Here is a 6,666-nt window from a genome sequence, read left to right on the forward strand (position 1 = left end):
TGTGTAAAAAAGCCAAATGAAATAAACTCCTTTATCACAAGCTAGGGTGGAAAAACTATGAAATATACCATCTGTTTTTAAAGTACAAATGCCACAACAGAGGTGATCATAATAATTATTCAAAAAACGTAAATACTAAACAAGACAAGATAAGCATGAATCGCGTTGTTGTCGGGGAACGAAAATGAGCAGCTGGCAAGCCACAAAAAATAAACAAGATAAATGCATTGCTGATCGAGCAGCTGGCAAGCTACAAAAAAAGAAATAGTGCTCACAGAGTATCGTAAATTACTGTAAGAGTAATAACATATGTGACAGGGGCAGTCCATATGGAAGGTTACAAAGTCCAAAAGGAGGGACTAGTAAGCTATTTAACCAAACAAAAGCCGGAATTTACGAAGGCCAGAAAGAGGAACCAATTAAAAAGATGGGTGGTGCTCGAAGCCCATAATGGAATTTCAGCAGGTCTGGAATTTTACCCCAATCTGCCTGCCCCCAGGGAGGTAGAAAGCCCACTATACCTAGATGGTCAAGAAAGCCTCACCAGTGTTTCTTCATCCCAGCGAGAATATCAGAGGACTTACCTATAATCTATCCTGCCATAAAGACCACACGATGACGAGCATATTAAAAAGAAAACTGAGGTGGTGCTGGCTCGTTCTGACATGAACATCCACCCCTAAAGCCCGAACAGGTTTTCTGACCCCAGGGGCCTTAGATTATTCCAATGGCAAGCCATAGGAAATGTGGATTCTGTTGGGTGTAGATTAGGTCAAATTTCTTCTCCCCTGTCATGGTGAATGGCCGCACTATTTAGGCTCAGGATGATCAGCTGGCGACTATGGCACCCTATGAACCCTGCGCATTTCTGTAACCTAAAGACTCCGACAAATCTAGGGTGGTATAGCTTACATAGAATCCACTACAGTTCCTTACCTGAACGTTTTCAGAAATGTCTGAGTTTGGGTGGTTTCCTAGGTGGTGGACAAGCTGGGCCCAAATACCACACTAGCTTCATCACAAAAATGAATGATTTTTCAAGGTGAAAACTTGATGTCTCTGCGTTGTTTGGAGTCTTTCTTGTCGCAAACGATAGGTGCTGCCACACAAGTGCTGTACCGTTTTTATCAAGACAAATGTGATAATACTATTATCATTTGAATTGCTCTCCCTCTTCACTTCAAAATGTGAGTGTGCAAGAAAGAGCATGTTTTGCAAAATATCCTCCTAATGACAGGATGATTTAGTTAACCTCAAATTCAGATTTGTACAGATAAACATTATTACTAAACTCAGTATCTAGGACACAATCAAAAATGCATAGGTTTCCTTCATACCTATTTTTCATTCATTCGATTTTACCACATGAACTGATGCTTAGTCGGTACACAATGAAAAATCTATTATAATCTGCAGCTGAATTACTGGCTCTGGGTATCACATGTTTTTGGACAACGAATATAGACTATGTATCTCTGCAACCAGAAAAGTCTGAAAGACGTAACTTTGTGTTACTTTTGTAAATTAGCCATTGGAGAAAAGATTACAGATGACAATTTTGTCACCTATTTCTATTTTTTCCTCCTTTTTTTATTTATTGTAATGATTTATTGCAATGATAAGTTTATTTGGAAAAAGCATGAGCAATCTACATAAATATTCCCTCGGTGAATTTGGAAATGTGCCTACTTTTCAGAAATGTATAACTTTCCGATTTCATTCATGGGTTTCACACCTTTTTCCACCACAAACTATAAATAGGCAGAAACCACAAAAAATATGAAAAATCAACTACCACTTAGAAAAATGCACAAACTTTGGTAAAAAATGTGTACCGCTCAGCTTGTTCCTAAAAGGTAGAAATATGGAGCTCTTAGCACAGCAAAAATTTTGTTGATGCCATTATTAGGAAAAAACACATATGCTTTCCTGCGCAGCACTTTTTGTCCATTTTTCTTTTTTTTTTTCAACCCCACAATTTGCTATATCTGGCTTATTTTCCATCCACGGCCCTGGATGACTCCAGGGCATGGGCGGCTCCTCCATTAGGGGGGAGTAGCTTCGCCCCACTGCTTTCCCGCAGTGCAAGTAGCAGAAACATAAAATGGTATTTCAAATACCATTTTATGTTTCTGCTTCGCGGCTGCGAGTAAGCAGAAGGCAGGGTATGCCTGGTTGGGGGCAGGGGGGGCCTACATAGAGAAAATGGCCTCCCTAAAAGCGCCCGGCTGGGCGCTGTCCGCACCAATCACAACGTGCCATTGCAGCATTGTGATTGGCTTAGGGAGGGGAGGGAGGATGCATGCTTAATGCTTCCTGTTCCAGGAAACACGGTAGTCGGGACCCGGCCAGGAGCGGAGGCGGTGCCCCCCGCACGCACAAACCACCCCCACCTGCGAGTCATGGGAGCTGCGACTGCTCCAGAGTACTCCAAACATTTACCAAACTGTCCGGTTTCTTGTTGCATTTAAATTATTTTAAACACTGCGGAGAAAGTCTTGCTTTTATTTAACTCTGCTTGTTTTGTACATTACTTAAAGTTTTGCATTTTAATCCTACCTTGCCTGTTTTGCACATCGTTTGCTCGGCGCCAAGGGAGCTGTGTTCAATTCTCCGGGAGGTGGAATAACAGTCAGGGGTATTCTAACCTCTAGGTCAGTGTTCTAGCTTCCACTGCTTCCGCGCTCACCCAAGTAGAAAAGGGGCGGATTACGCGGCCGCACAGCGGTGCTCATTTCCCAAACTCGAGCTGTCCGGTTTCTTGTTGCATTTAGACTATTTTAAACACTGTGGAGAAAGGCTTGCTTATATTGAACTCTGCTTGTTTTGCACATTACCTAATGTTTTGCATTTTAATCTTACCTTGCCTGTTTTGCACATCGCTTGTTCGGCGCCAAGAGAGCTGTGTTCAATGCTCCGGGAGGCGGAACAACAGTCAGGGGTATTCTAACCTCTAGGTCAGTGTTCTAGCTTCCACTGCTCTAAAAATGACTGGCCCCACTCACCTCAAAGGCCATCTACTGGATCCTATTTTCTCTAATAATAAAAACCTTGTTGTTGAGAAGCCAATCCCGGTACCATGGTCAGACCATCATCTGATCCCTTTTTCGTGGGCCCTTCAGGTCATGAGTTCGCCAGCGGTAACTGTTAAAAAGCTGAGCTGCATTGGGTCTAAACTTTCTACTGAGTCCTGGGTGCCAATTCCCAATAACTCCAGACCCGTGCTTGATGCCAACCCAGTTACTGCTAACAAGTTTAATAATTGGCTTGAATCTTCATTAGACATGGTGCTCCCCAAAAAATGGCTGACTAATAAGAAAGGATCCAACAGAGTAGCGTGGTACTCCCCAAAGCTTAGAGAGATGAAGCAAAAGTGTAAACGTCTGGAGAGAAGATGGAGGAAAGATTTTTCCACTTTCAATAAAACTAAATATAGAGAGGCTATCAAAGCATACACGGTAGAAACTAGAAGTGCCCAGTCCTTGTATTATGAAAAAAGGATCACCTCAGCCTACAACTCCCCTCGTGAAATTTTCTTAATCCTTCCCTTCCTTCTTTTCCACCGGATTACACTTTAGTGCGTTGCAATAACTTGGCAGTATTCTTTAAAAAAAAAATACAAGATATTTACTCTTCGTTTCCCCAGACCTCAGTACATCAAAATGTTCTACCACCGGTTAACCAGCTTCAAACCCAAGATTGTTTCCTAGCGGAAATCCCTCCCATGGATTTGAATCTTTTAAAAAACCTTCTTAACCAATTGAAATCTTGCTCTCCCAGAACATGTGCCCCCCCGTCATTCTAAATCCGGCCATTGGCACGGTCTCCCAAACCATACAGGACCTGATTAAGATCTCATTCTCTACAGGGCTCATCCCCCCGCTATGGAAATGAGCTATGGTCAAAACACTTCTGAAAAAAACGAATCTGGATCCAGAAGTGTTTGTGAACTACTGTCCGATCTTGCTTTTGCCAGGAATTGCAAAAATTGCTGAAAAATATCTCCATTATATTCTCTCTGCTTTCTTGGAGAAGAATGAATGTTTTCATCCTTCACAAACCGGCTTCAGACCCCAACAAGGCACGGAGACTGCCTTGCGGAGGCTCTGCAGCAATTGTTCTTTTCGACCTCAGCGCAGCCGTCGACACGGTTAACCATCAACTGCTTATCCAGAGACTCAGAGAGGTAGGAGTGACAGGGACGGCACTTAAGTGGCTAGAGTCCTTCCTAGAGGATAAATTATTTCAAGCATTTGAGGATAAATGTATCTCTGAGAGTATGCCACTGAGATGTGGGGTTCCTCAGGGTTTATCCCTGAGCCCCACGCTTTTTAATGTTTACATGAGCTCCCAGGCTGAGGTTGTTAAGCTCTTTGGCATTCAGATTATCACCTATGCTGATGACACTCAGCTGATTGTCTCCCTCAGCCAACTTGATAAAGCTGAATCTGATCTAGCGGGCTGTCTTGAAAGGGTGTCTGCCTGGATGGAAGGCTCTTATTTGAAACTGAAATGGGGCTAAAACAGAGCTGATGTTTCTTGGGAAAGCCTCCCCCTGAAGGTTAGCTCATTCTGGCCGATTTGTCTGGGCCCAATGCCCCCCCCCCCCCCTAAAGAACAGATCAAGAGCCTTGGTGTTTGGCTGGACCACAATCTAAACTTTAATGAGCAAGCACGGAAAGTGGCAGGTAGTTGTTATGGGATTTTGAAGATGATAAGGAAAATCCTCCCCCTGCTGCCTTTCAATTCCAGGAGACTGTTGGTTCAAGCGTTGAATCTTTCTCGACTTGATTATGTCAATGCTCTTTATCTAGGATCCCCGTGTTCAACTATCAAAAAACTGCAGACTGTACAAAATTGTGCAGCAGGCCCCCAACCGGGAATCTGCAAGGCCTTCTATTGCCACCCTTCATTGGCTCCCGGTCGCGGAAAGAGTTCAGTTTAAAGCATTGTGCATCGCTCATAAGACTATTTCATCCAAGGGGCCACCTATTGTTCGGTCTATTATCTCTCCCTACTGTCCCAATAGGTCCTTGCGCTCAGGGAATAAGCACCTTGCAGTAGTTCCCAGGTTAAAAAGGTCCCGGAGTGGTGGACGTCTGTTCTCTTACAATGTTGCGAAATTGTGGTACCAGCTACCCAATCATATTCGTCTTGAGGACAACTATTTGACTTTTCAAAAACTTCTGAAAACTTTTCTGTTTCCTTGAAGACCGTCTGTAGTTCTACGATGTCACCGCTCCTAGCGCTGGGAGGCCTTCTGGTAGCCATGCGCTCTAGAAATGCAAATTCAATCATTCATAAAAAATGGCTCAGCGCTGAGGGAGGTCAAGTCAGCAGCTAAGGAGCTTCAAACATTGTGTTAACAGCAGGGAGAAATGGTTTGCTGAAATGGAGAGATAAGAATAGGCACTGACTGAAACTAAAATGTTCAGGCTTTGTTTAAATTTTCAGAAAAAGAACTTTGATCAAACAATGGCAAATATTAAAGCTCTGCAGTGAGGTTGGGACTGTCATAATAATGATAAAACCATGGGAGACAGATAGATATAGAAATCAGTCTGTAAATCATCTCCCTAACAATTGATTTTATAGACATACATGCATGGAAATAAATGTTATTTAAAAAAGAACATTTATCTATACAAGAGCAGTTAGCTCTCTAGCAGGTGCAGCAAACTGAATCTCTAACCAAAAGAGTTATAATAGTAGCAAAAATATATATATAAATGTTCATGTTTCCTATTTTAATGAGTCTGTTTTTTTTTTAAAGAAAAGTGTATGCGGTGATGAGTTTTATTTACACTTTGGCCCTTCGTTCTACACACAGATTCTTAACACCACTGTCCATTTTCTCCATAGTTTTTTTCATAACTATGTTTAAGAACCTGTTTTTGTGTAGTCATTCCCACGGGTAGCTGACACACCTAACCTAAAAAATTTACTATCAGCTGATTGGAAGTCAACCCTTTGCGAAGTTCTCCTCCTTTTATTTATCCACAATCTTCATGCTGAAATACAGCCTACTGTACATGATTATCCACATTGCACTGGGAAGTTCCTTTTTTCAGGGCAGCTCCTGTGAAGCAAACAAACCAGCAATACTGACATTCACCTGGTCTGGGGTGAAAAATGACTTTGCATCCTAATCTCCAAGGTGGCTGCAATGCAGCATTAAAGTGATGTATAACATAAATTAAAGTAATAGAACACTTCCAACCAAGAGCAAAACCTGCACTTGGAGCCAACCGAGTTGAGGCTTGCAGTATGTAAAGTGTTGTTATTTAACTAAGTAAAATACTAAATAGGAGGATAAGGTCCATAACGGACAAGAAACGTAGATTACTAGTCTGATGTGCAGGCTTTAAATTGGACGAGGCTGAAGTGTGAGTGAACTGTACCAGAATGGAAGATTCGACATGTAACCATGGAATCCGCCATGGCCACACGTTGCCCCTGCATTACTTCCCACAAATAAAATAGACACTGGATGTACGTCAGTAGTCTGTTTAAACGGTTTAGAATAAATTCGAGCAATGGTAGTGAATCAAGGTTCAAGCAGTATTTCCCTTTTATGGACAGAAAAGGATCATAAGCTAAGGGATCTCCTTCCTCAGAAAGGATGTTTGCACTGGCTTGCTTGTCCAGACTGGAAAGTCAACATCA

Source organism: Triturus cristatus, chromosome 4_1 (assembly GCF_964204655.1).
Source record: "Triturus cristatus chromosome 4_1, aTriCri1.1, whole genome shotgun sequence".
Lineage (NCBI taxonomy): Eukaryota > Metazoa > Chordata > Amphibia > Caudata > Salamandridae > Triturus > Triturus cristatus.